Source organism: Protopterus annectens, chromosome 1.part1, assembly GCF_019279795.1.
Source record: "Protopterus annectens isolate FY-2018-M chromosome 1.part1, PAN1.0, whole genome shotgun sequence".
Lineage (NCBI taxonomy): Eukaryota > Metazoa > Chordata > Ceratodontiformes > Protopteridae > Protopterus > Protopterus annectens.
Genome location: NC_056726.1, coordinates 1,364,118,547 through 1,364,131,125, shown reverse-complemented (window position 1 = coordinate 1,364,131,125; position 12,579 = coordinate 1,364,118,547).

Genomic DNA, 12,579 nt, shown 5'->3' with positions numbered 1-12,579 from the left:
TGTGTGTGTATACATATATATATGTGTGTGTGTGTGTGTGTGTGTGTGTGTGTGTGTGTGTGTGTGTGTGAGATGCATAATCCATGCGTATGTTGGTTATACTGTTTTGAGGCCTGTTGCCCCCTCCCCATGGCATTACGTCACAGGGCCTGTTGATGTCATCCACTGTAGATGCACCATTTTAAACTCTGTAGGCTGTACCACACCACTGTACAATTTATTGCAGAATGACCAGATATTTGCCACATATATGTGATGCATGTCTCATACAAAAGGGGTTTTCTGTCAAATTATTATCAAATAATTGAGGGTTGATGTCAGAAATATTGACAGACATATGCGTTTCATATGTCATACCCAGCTGAAAGGTCATGCTGACATAAAACCTGCTACCCTATCTGTTGTCTAGGTATGTAAGAGAAATATGTGAAAAGTGTCCTACTTTGTAAGTGTATCCCACAATTAATGAAGGCTTTGTCCAGGTTAATTGGTGCATGATGTTGTGAGGTATGTCTCTAGCAGATAATCACAGTGCCACATGCAATAGGTATGTAGCACTATACCACAGACATGTCTATATTATATGCTTGAAGAGACGTTTCTTTGAATATATAATCATCAAAACCTAAAGAGCGAATGCTCTAAAGTGTGAATGGCCACGTCCTCAAATTTTTTCCTCGGGGGAAAAAATTCAGTTGGCCGTTATTGGAAACTGCCCTTTACCCCAAAGTAGAGCAATCTCGGAGTTGGTATATTTAGTTAGGGGGGCATGGGGGGCACATCCCCCCACTTGATTAGGGTTTTGAAGTTTGTGTTTTTGCATATGGCCCAATGAATTTTTTCCTGAGGAAAAAATTTGCGGATGTGGTCATTTGTGCTTTAGAGTGTTCTCTCTTTAGGTATCGATGATTATATGTTCAAAGAAAAATCTCTTTGAGCATATAATATAGACCCCCACAGACAACTAAATAGGTGGGATTATAATCTGTGTGAGTGTATGTGTTTGTGTATACATATCCACTGTAGCAGCGTGGCTATCATGCCTGTGTGTGTGTGTGTGTGTGTGTGTGTGTGTGTGTGTGTGTGTGTGTGTGTGTGTGTGTGTGTGTGTGTGTGTGTGATGATTATACCATTTAGTGTGCCTGTTCCACTCTGTTAACTCTCCCATTGGCAACCTATTCAGGGCCTACAGATGTCATCCACCTTAGAAGCGAAGTTACACATTTTATAAATCAATACCACTGTTGCATGTGCAATGCCTATGTCAGTATGCAGTGCAGGTAACTAGATAGGTAGGTCTTCTAAACACAAAAGTGCCCACTCTGTGTGCATGTGTGTTTAAATGTATGTCTGCATGCAGCATTGTGTGTGTGAGTGAGATGGTTATAACATTATTAGGGCCTGTCAAACCCCCAGTGGCAATCCTTACACCACCTGCATATGTCAACTACCTGAATAGTAGCGGCAGACACACCCAGACTATATAGGCTCTGTGGCACTTATGTCATGTGTATAGCAACAGCATAGGTAAAACTAGCAAGGTAGGGGTTGTACTCCCAACAATGGTAGGACATGGTTGGTGTGTGTGTGTGTGTGTGTGTGTGTTTGTGTGCGTGTGTGTGTGTGTGTGTGTGTGTGTGTGTGTGTGTGTGTGTGTGTATCTCCTTGCACTGGAGTGACTGTGTTAGGGCCACCAGCATACCTCTCAAACCATCATAGAAGGACACCTGGATAAAACAATGCAGAAGAGTTGGACAAAGGCCAAATATTAGGCTCAATCTTTACATATTGCCAGCAGTAGACAACATAGCAGATTGTGCATTGGCATGCATCCCCTGAAGGTTATGTGTTCTGACCTGACAATATACATCATCATTCTTTAACATTACTCTGTCATGTTTTGCCACATATGTGCCACAAAACCATAATGTCATGGGGAATGGAACAAATGTATGTGGCAAACATCAGGACATTTTGCAAAATTATGTAGAAGAGAGAGGTATGGCCACCATGTGTCACACCCAACAGGTTGCAGTCCATGTTTGGCCAGGTGTCACCTGTGACAATGACTCAAGCAATACAGAGGTCCCCAAAGTGTAGGACAACAAACATACCCTTAACGTTGTCTACTAGTTGCATAAAGCAGTTATTTCACATCAGAAGCACCTGAATGTTATGACAAATAGCATAAGCAAAGGTAATGTGACTCCAAGAAGCTGTCATAGTATCAAATCCAGGGAAGTCCTGTCAGTTGCACTTCCTGTGGGTATGGTATGTCCTGGCAACTGTCATGGTACTGCAAGACATGTAACACAGTCCACATTTGATAAGCTGGTGAACACAATTTGTGTTACATATGTGTGCGCAATAAGTAGACTTGTGGAGGTCCTGTGATTAGCTGCTGTATCCAATGACCCACAAGTATGTAGGCATGAATGCTAACTGCCACCACTCACATATGTAGGTACTGTCCAAGGCTGTGTCCACTGTACGTAGTGCGCTGTCTGTCATAGACATACAAACTGCCTTTAACACACTGCTATGGGGTCATACAGTGGGTATGGAATGGCACCAATGTCCTGAACTCAAGCTGAACACAGACAACAGTACCATCATACCATACATCATGGACATGGCCACCATATGTCTCACATCAACTGCTATGCCATTAACACACAGACAGTGTTTACAGACCTGGGTACTCAGGAGGATAACACTGTCACATTCAGGCAACAAGTAGTGGCAGTGGTCAGAAAAAACTTGTACATGCTTTACCACATTGGTAAAGGGACTGCATCCAGGCAAAAGGTGGACATTACCTCTGTTAAGTCCTCGTTCATTACTACAATACATTTTCAGCATGGCCATTCTGGAATGTACCTATGTAGACAGCAGCAGCAAGTGGAAAGGCTAAGCTAACACCCACAAATGTAATCCATGGCCTTCAACACCTGTTGAATGCAGACATCTCAGATTCAGTACCGCCCCGCTCTGTATCTGACAGGTTTACCACTGGTGGGCTATGGAATGCCTAGATGGCAATGTTGTGAGCATATCTCTGTCAGCATTACCAGCACAACAGTCCAGAATCACATATGAGACAGCAAAATTATCTGGCGAAGAAATATGTTTGTCTACCACAGGCTGCCCTTTTTCAGGAAAGCACACCCCATTCATGTCAGACACAGTACCATGCAAACCATACTCTCCTGCATCAATGTTGAGGCAGGTGACACACTCCACCATATTGCATATGCACTGCTGTCTCTCACCAACAGGTACTGTCATGAGTCTGTCACAGTACCTGTAGGTGTTCCTAGCATGACATGTACAGTCCTGAAATATATGCAGTCAGACAGCAGTGAGAACACTGATTATGTGTCCCAGGCAGGTATGTCCCTTAAACAGCTTTCTACTGTCACCCAGGCAGATGGTGCAATACAATCATGAAATGGTTGGACTTAATATGCGCTCCTTTCAATTTGTGATATTCCCGGTGTACCAGTACCTGCGATTGTGGGATGATATAATTACCAGACCACGATGCTCTGCAAGTGATGGCCTCCATCTGTCTTTACAGGTCTTCATGGGTCTGGCACTGGTTGTCAGCAGCCCCATAGTGACCCAATAGGTAATTGTGGTGAGGTAATCAATATCAACATACAACTGTCAGTGCGGCTCTTTGAAGGCCATGCTGGTAAATGGTAGAGGTGTATACATGACTCAGACCTCATTGCAAGCATTCTTAACCCTGGGAACTGCAGACATCTGAGCACACCGTGGCTCACAGCTGCAGAGAGCACCCCAGCCTTACCTGGTCAAGCATCCTAACATACATTCAGAACATTAAGGGGAAGCCAGTAATGGCATGGGATATGGTGTTTCAGTAATATGAGACACATAAACACCTTCACGCTGTACTGCCAGTAAGATGCATTGGGGACAATGCATGGGTAGTTCACCACTGACAGCATACACCTATGTAGATGGCAACTAACTGCTGGCCACCACATGTGACCAGTAATCCCATTTTGCCTATATGGACATCATCAACTGTATTAGGAGTTTTGTCTGTACCATGAACCTGGGTCACTTCAATTACTGTAACATGCATTGTAAGGTGTACCCATGACAGCACACAACTGCCTGGAGAGATGTCATCCATCCAATTACAAACACTTCAGTGCAGCCAGCGGCTACCCCGACATGAGGTGAAGATGTAGTGCAGTTGACAATACACAACAGAGGTTACCAATGCAGCATACCTACAGTGTCATCATCTATGGCAACACTAACATCAAGTGGTCATGTTTGCACTCACCATCTCCCACAATACCTGTCTAGCTACGGTCAGCCATACATATACCTCCAATGTGTAGTACATCCTCCTTGCAGGGAGTGTATACACAGCCACCCAACCCCCAACACCTCATCAAAACTGGCAGCAATAGTCACACATACACAAAAGCGCTATATGTGCATTTCCATAGATGCATGTAGTATACTCTACACTACAGGCATACACCTTCGTCTGCTAGGATACGTACACCTGTCTGGTGGACATCTGCAAAACATATTGTCCATAACAATGATGACATACCACTGTCTGACACAAAGCAGGGGCAGTTGCCCATTCTGGAGCAATGTCTCCATACCGTGTATGTGAGAATGGGATCAGTTCTGCACACCTGCACCATAATGAGCTTACTTTGTCTACATCCACTACAGACAGTCCTCTCCCCCACAGCACATATGTCTGCAACAGCACAGGGTGCACCTGCATCTGTTCACTTGTGGTGTTTATGGACACCAGCTTTACCAGTGCTGTTGGTATGGCATCCTGGATGGCTGACACAGTTGGTGTAGGTGGCAGCCCCTCACTTCATTATCAGTACATCAGGATGTCCACACAAACTCACCCGTCTCCTAAATGTGGGGAACAGTTCACCATTGTTAGCTGAATGTCCTGGTATACATCTGCCATGAGACACAACCACATCACAGGGTGCATCCTACACAGCCCAAACCATAACCTTGTAACACTATAGGATACTATATTCAAAGGAGGGCTGCCCACTATCATTGTCCCAGCCAGTTGATAGACGAGTACTGTCACCCCTCCTGAGTATGGTGTGGTGTACACCACTCAGTCACATGTACACCAAGCAGCCTACCTATGCTGTTCTGCAAGGCCATGGCACAGTTTATATTGGAACCCATTAACCATGACATTGGAGACCTGCACACACTTCATCATGAAGAGTTAGGCATTGTCCAGGAAGGGGTCCTGTCTGTTACACTCAGTTGACCTGTATAACACAGTCACCATATGCATGGACAGGGGATGACACTACAAACCACCTACCTTGACCTGGACAGAAACTGTAATGGCATAACCCACCTACCCATTATAGATATAACACTTCCATGTATACATCACACCATATGTTACCATAGGGGTATCAGTGGTGCAAGACATGACCCACCTATGCCACATAGGAGAATCCTCCCCAAGCGGTTTACTCATATCTAGTGGAGTGACCTGGTTTTCTGTGTACTGCCCTCTATGTGTGATGTACACCCCTGAGGTGCAAGGACCACTCATTACCCCATGCCCAACCATGTCTGCAGATGACTGCATGCTATGTGCCATCATCAGATTCTCTAATGATGTGGACATCTGCCTAGGAGGGTCTCACACAGATAAATGACTGCTAACAGACACATGGACTCAGGCCACATACCACAATATCCATTGTCAACCCCTTGAGGAGAGTGATGTACACACATATTATCACAGTACTAAATACATCCTAGGCACACAATTGGTCATGAGGGATCTGTGGACAAAGGTGTTTGCCACCAAGTCCTATCACTACAAGTTGCATCTGTTGGAAGGTAATGCTACTACATGGTCCAAGACATACATATGGACATGCCATCAGGGGACATGGGGTGTAAATATCCCTGTATTCCCACAATAAGGCCCTGTTTTGTCTATGATTCCCTGATCATCAATCACATCACACAGCATATGCAGCAGCTGGGGACATCAATGAGTTTCCCCACCAGGCAATACCAGGATCTCAAACATCTACCATAGAATGATAGCCTATAAGGCCAACAATCTACCTGGTGTCATATATAATCTGCAGGGGTGAGCTCAGTGTGGCATGCAAGACAATCACAGAAACCACAATGATGGGAATACTGCACAGGTGCAACTCATGCCCCAGTGTGTTAACACACACACACACACACACACACACACACACACACACACACACACATACCATCAACCCAGTGTGTGACATTAACTGTGCTTGTTGGCAGCGTGGATGTGTGTACCATGCAAACACCCTGATGTGGAATAGTCACCCTGTCTATATCAGGCAGGTTAGTTATCACCATTGCAGGAGGAACCTCCATCAATGGATGGTTAATTCCACATACACCCTTGGGATAGCACCTGTGTCCCTGCTGGACTGAGGTAGCAGGTACTGGCATGCATGCACATGGGCTAACAGCCAGCCTAGGCATATGGGTGGATAAGGCCCATATGCCACGTAACCTCATATGGTACCAGGGATATACCAGTTATGGCCTGGTGCTGTGACAGAATGTGCTGGTATGTGTCCACACCCATCACTGCCATTGACTGTTGTGTGTCCCCTATGGGCAACATTATAGTAGCATGTCATCTGGACAACTTCCAACAAATAGGTTAGTGTTACTACAGGTGCACGTGGACATACCAGCAACATCTGTGCTGCACAATAACAGAAGGTACTGCATATCTGGTGTGGGGTGCCCTCTTGGTAGGTGTCTGACTTTTGCTGTACCCATATGTCTGTGGAATGTGTACATGTGCCTAATAGATGTAGACCCCCTGCCAGACAAATGTGGACCTCTACACAGCAGTTGGACAATGCGTGACATTGTCCCCAGTATTCAGAGAATGTGTGTGTGACATGACACATCCCTGGAACATATCAATGGTACATTAATATTTGCTACTTTAATCATTGCCTTACATTGTATGGCCCCTATGTGCCCACTGCTGCTGAGGCTGAGCCAGTGTCTCCCCAATACTACTGCCTATGACCTGCTGTCCTGCAGCAGGGAGTAACCAGGTATGCTAGCCATAGGTGTCAGGCAATGAGATACAGCTGTGGAGTACACAGAGACCTAGAAATAGTACATCAGGAATGTTCATGGACATCAGGAAAATCCTTGAACTAAGCCTGTATGACATTCTGATACTCAGAGGGGCTTACTGACAGTACATGATGTGATATGCCAGCTGTATCAACCACTACTTACTGTCACTATTGTACAACATACATTCCAGTATCAGTGATATTTGAGCTGACCATTGCTGTGGTGACTCAGGGGGCAGAGGTCTGATATATGTCAATGCTGACAGAGCCATACATGATGGCCATAAATGCTGAACAGCAGAATAACAGCAACATGTCATTACATTAAATGTTGCTGAAACCTACTTTTGAGATTCTTATATCCCATGACTGCATTCCCCATCTGCATTCAGTTCCATGTGTAATTGTGTGACATACCTGGTATACTGCTGTATTCCTTTGTGGAAGAAATCAAGTGGTGGTCTCCAAGGAAATGGCAGCCTGTCTTCAAGAAGAAGGTGTCAGAGCTGTTTAACATAGGCAGAGGGAGACTGTGACACTTGTCCCTGTCACCTGAGAATTCCCCCACCAACACCTTATGTATGGTTGTGTTGTGGATGCCTTGCTCTAGGTGTTTGGAAGAATGTTAGGTCTGTATCAGGTAGTTGGACATACTGCTCCATGTGTAGCAGGTCATAGCTGCTGCATTCAGGCCAGGAGTCAGACTAGGGATTGTGAAGACATTAGGGGAGAGCAAGCTGTAACTGTCAGTAAGGGTGCAGTGTCAGCTGTTGTGTCACAGCATGGCCTGGTTGAGGGTACCCACAACAGTCCAGTTGAGGCATGTGCCTGTAGTGCATATGTTACATATTAGTGCCATCCAGAGAGTGTTAGGAAACACGTAGTACACATATTCATAATTGTGAATTGTGTCCCACCCTGCAGGGCTTTAACGTGCTACTGTGTGTGGCAGTGACTGCAGTAGGAGCAACCTGTTTTGCTGGACATTGGAGGACTCCATTATTCCTATGTTGTATTGGCATGCATGTAGTTGTCATGCCACACACCAGGCTGTGGTTCAGGACTGTGGGTTTCTACATGTGACAGATGCTAGAACCGTAACATATGGAGCTACCAAGTCATTCATATGGCAGGTGTATTTGTAAGACATATGTGCATGCATACAGTGTGTGACATAGGATTAGCATGGACATGTGTGTTCTGATGGGTATGACGTGTGCATTGAACTGTCTTTCATGCTTTTGTAACCCCAATCTGCACTGCCTTGCCAGTATTTGTGCACACAGAGTAGGTTTTATGAGGACCCTGCTATGAATAGGGGGTGCAACTGTGGATATTCAGCAACAATCTGTGCAGTTGTCAGCTCTACCAGATATTGTTGGTCTCCTGTACATCCAGCTGCATTTATTTGTCTGTGTACTGGTTCTGTGCCTGCATCAGAGGCCCAAGTACACTGTGATTTGGGCCAGTATATATAGGAGTAGTGTGTGACTGGCAATCATGATATGTTTGTAAAAACAGCTGCTCTACTCCACAGGTCAGTTGGCTTACTGGTATACTTCTCTGACTATAGTTCAGATGGGTTTGGGTTCAAACTTTGTCACTGACATATTTTTTTCACTAAAGTTACATCCCCGTAGTGCAATATATATTTACAAATGCATCATCAATTCCCCAGAGCTGAATCTGGTTCAGGAGGTCTTGTGTCCAAAACATTGCAGCTTTGTCTTTTTTCCCCTACTGTTACATGACTTTAATGCATGATATGTTCAGAAAAGCATTGCTAATTCCCCCCTGCTGGTTTGGCATAGTGGTGTGTTACTCTGACTCTAGTGCACAGGGGCCTGGATTCAAAACCTGCCAGTGATGACATTTTTCCTAATGTTACATTGCTGTAATGCATGATATATTCCCAAAAGTATTAGCAATTTTCATAGGAGATTTTGTGTAGTGGTGTGTTGCCCTGACTCTAGTGCACAGGGTCCTGGGATCAAGACTTAGCAATGATGACTTCTTTTTCCATAATATTAAATTACTATGATGCATGATATATTTACAAAAGCATTGCTAATTTCCTTAGCTGATTTCATGTAGTGGTATGTTACTCTGACTCTAGTGCACAGGGTCCTGGAATCAAGATTTGGCAGTGATGACATTATTTCTCAAATGTTAAATGACTGTAATGCAAGATATGTTTACAAAAGTATTAGCAGTTCTTGCAACAGATTTGGTGTAGTGGTATGTTGCTCTGACTGTAATGGACAGGGACCTGGAATCAAGACTTGGCAGTGATGACATTATTTCCCTAATGTTAAATGACTGCAATGCATGATATATTTACAAAAGCATTAGTAGTTCTCACAGCAGATTTGGTATAGTGGTATGTTGCTCTTACTGTAGTGCACAGGGTCCTGGATTCAAGACCTGGCAGAGCTGGTTATTTCATTGCTGGGCAGAACAGTGGATGAATGAGACAGAGGAATTAAAGCAGTTTTAAGGGGGTTGCAGGGTTTTACATGATGCTAAGTGATACCAGGAGATGCTTAGCTTCCCTTAGCTTTGCTTAGCGGCACTTATTCCCGCTTAAACCCATGCTAATTCCAAACAAAGAAAAGAAAAAAAGAGTGATAGGAAAGTGGTAAAATGGGGGCAAGCAGGGGGAAATACATTATGAAAGGCAGCTAGCGATGTGTAGGACCGGTGTAGGAAAGGACCATAGCTCTCTATTTCTTGGCTAACAGCAGTTGTTAATGATGTGGACAATTTGGAATTTGAAGCCTCACACCCTATAGGAGGGGTATGAGGGACATTAGTTTGTTGATTAATTGGTGGGATGATTGATTCATGGCAGTGTATGTGAGGGTGAAATGGACAGCTATGTATTGGATGAGATTATTTTTGTGGGGACAGATGGCCCTTTTTTTTTAATGTGAGAGTGGGATGTTGAGGAATGGTTGTAAGTACATTTGGGGAAGTAAGTTAAGTAGGAGAGGTTGCTTTTGCAGACAATAAGTCCTCAGACAGGGGCAGTATATGACACATGAGGGGGGCAAACACCTTGGATGGGGAGGGTGGTTGGGAATCAGAGGGCCACGTGGCCCCAGATGGAAACAGTGGGACTGAGTCCCCACTCATGGGTAGACACTAACATACCTCTCAACTGTACAGATTTTTGCAGAATGACCAGATTTTTGCCTTATATTTTTAGTCCATTTTTCATAAACTTGTGGCTTTTTGACAAATTAGTGGCAAATAATTGAAGATTGAAGTTAGAAAATAATTATAGACATTTGATTTTTAGACTTCATAGCCTTCAGAAAATTCATGTTAATGCAAAAACTGTTATTCTATCAACTTTCTAAGTCTGTAAGAGCAATATTTCAAAATTATCCCAATTTGTACCACTTTTTTATGGCTTTATCCGGATTTCTTGCTCTAAGAGACTGAGAAGTATGCCACTATCCCTTAATGGCCCTGAAGATTGCTGTGCTGGGGGCTGGACGATGGGGCCAGCCTGCCCCTCGAGGTGTCTCAGTCTGCCCTCGATTTGGCACAGGCATACATCCACCTCCCTCTGGATGACCCTGCGCACCATGCCTCAGAGCTGGTGTCAGGTGACAGGGTTCTCTCTACACCCGCAGCTGGGTGATGGGCCCCATCACCTGATGCGGTTCCACACAAGGGTGGTGCAGGACCAGCAGAGGAGGCAGTTTGAGGTTGGGTCCCGGACGCCAGATGAGGTGGGACAGGCGGATCCACTGGGATTTGCCTACCCAAATGTGCTATGGTGTTAAGGTTTTTCAAGGTGTATTGGTTAGTCATGAACAAAACATTTTAACATTAGTTATAACAGCATGCATGGGTGTTCCAATTAACCCAGAACAATAGAAGTGGTAAAATTGCATGGCAAATAGCACACATGCATAAATGGGATAACAGTCATTATTGTAACAGCATGCCAGTAACATTTATGGCAACAGGCTGCCAACAATGGAATTTCAACAAAGTATTTTAGTATTCAACCATTTAAATATATTACCAATAATAGGTCAATTTTCCCAACATTAGGTTTTGAGGACAATGTACCCATACTATATGAATAATAATTATTGAAGCAGATAAGGTGTGGGTTGAGAGAAAAACAGTCCATTACCAACTGTATAGGCTTATATTTTTCACAGCAGTACTACTCAATACTCTACAGGTCTGCCCTAACATTACATCTACCTGAAAGCCTATAGCTACAGTAGCATATACATACCTGTTAATCTGTTGACCTGGAATACTATGGGGCAAGCTGTGACAACTTTAGGTACATGAGTAGAGGGGACTCATACATGAAAAGATTACATATATGACTAACAAGGTGTACCATGCACTGGTGTTGTGTGAGTGTGCTAATGGAATACTTCTACTGGAGCTATATATATATATATATATATATATATATATATATATATATATATATATATATATATATATGCAAGGTTATTGGCAACAGTGATCTGTAGCTGTGATAGTGTGCCACTTGAGAGACATGTATCAGGAAGAGTACATAGTATATATAGCCATCCTGCTGTCATTTGTTGCCATGGGGTGGGCATTGGAAAATTTGTACACAGTTTATTAGTATACCCTTCATACAGCTAATACAATCATTTCTTTACCTGTGAGCCCTGACAAGAAAATATCTATTAACACTACCTGACAGTTTCTACAAATACTCAGGATTGCCTGTGAGTCACTATGAACACATCTTTGTACCAGTCCCTGGATCCAAACTGTGGTCTGTGTGTGCAAACTTTAACAAGCAATATGTGTATTTCTCATCACACTGAGATACTGGGGCATTGCTGTCTGCTGCTTGACTGATGTCTGCGTAGAACTCACTTAGTTACACATTCTGACCAATATAAGTGGAGTATCACAGTGTTATGTGTGACAGATAGTGAACTGTGTAGTACTATTTTTGTCAAAGGAAAAATATACTTTAAAAATTATCAAAACACGGTAGGTTCAGGTTAAGGCACTTTAATCTTGCAGCAAGGAGACAAAAACGTGCTAATACAGAGTTTGTCTAACTAGAAACAGGAAATGCTTACATTTTTATACACTTTCTAATAAGACATTGCCTACCAAGCTGACGTAGTGAATCACAAGTTTTGTCATTATCATTTACTAATAATTGCTTTCATAAAATTCTGCTGATTTATCAATTTTTGTGGGAAACTTCCTAAGGAAAACAACATGGCCTTGGCTACCAACGGTTAGATACATACAATGTTACCATTCAAGTTACTATGGCTAATTCAAGCAGAAAGCAAGCAGTTAATTTCTCTAACAATCCTTTGTTTACACTATCTCTAAACTTCTGCAGCTGCACATGTTCTCATACTTTGAACAGAGCTGATTGTTTAAG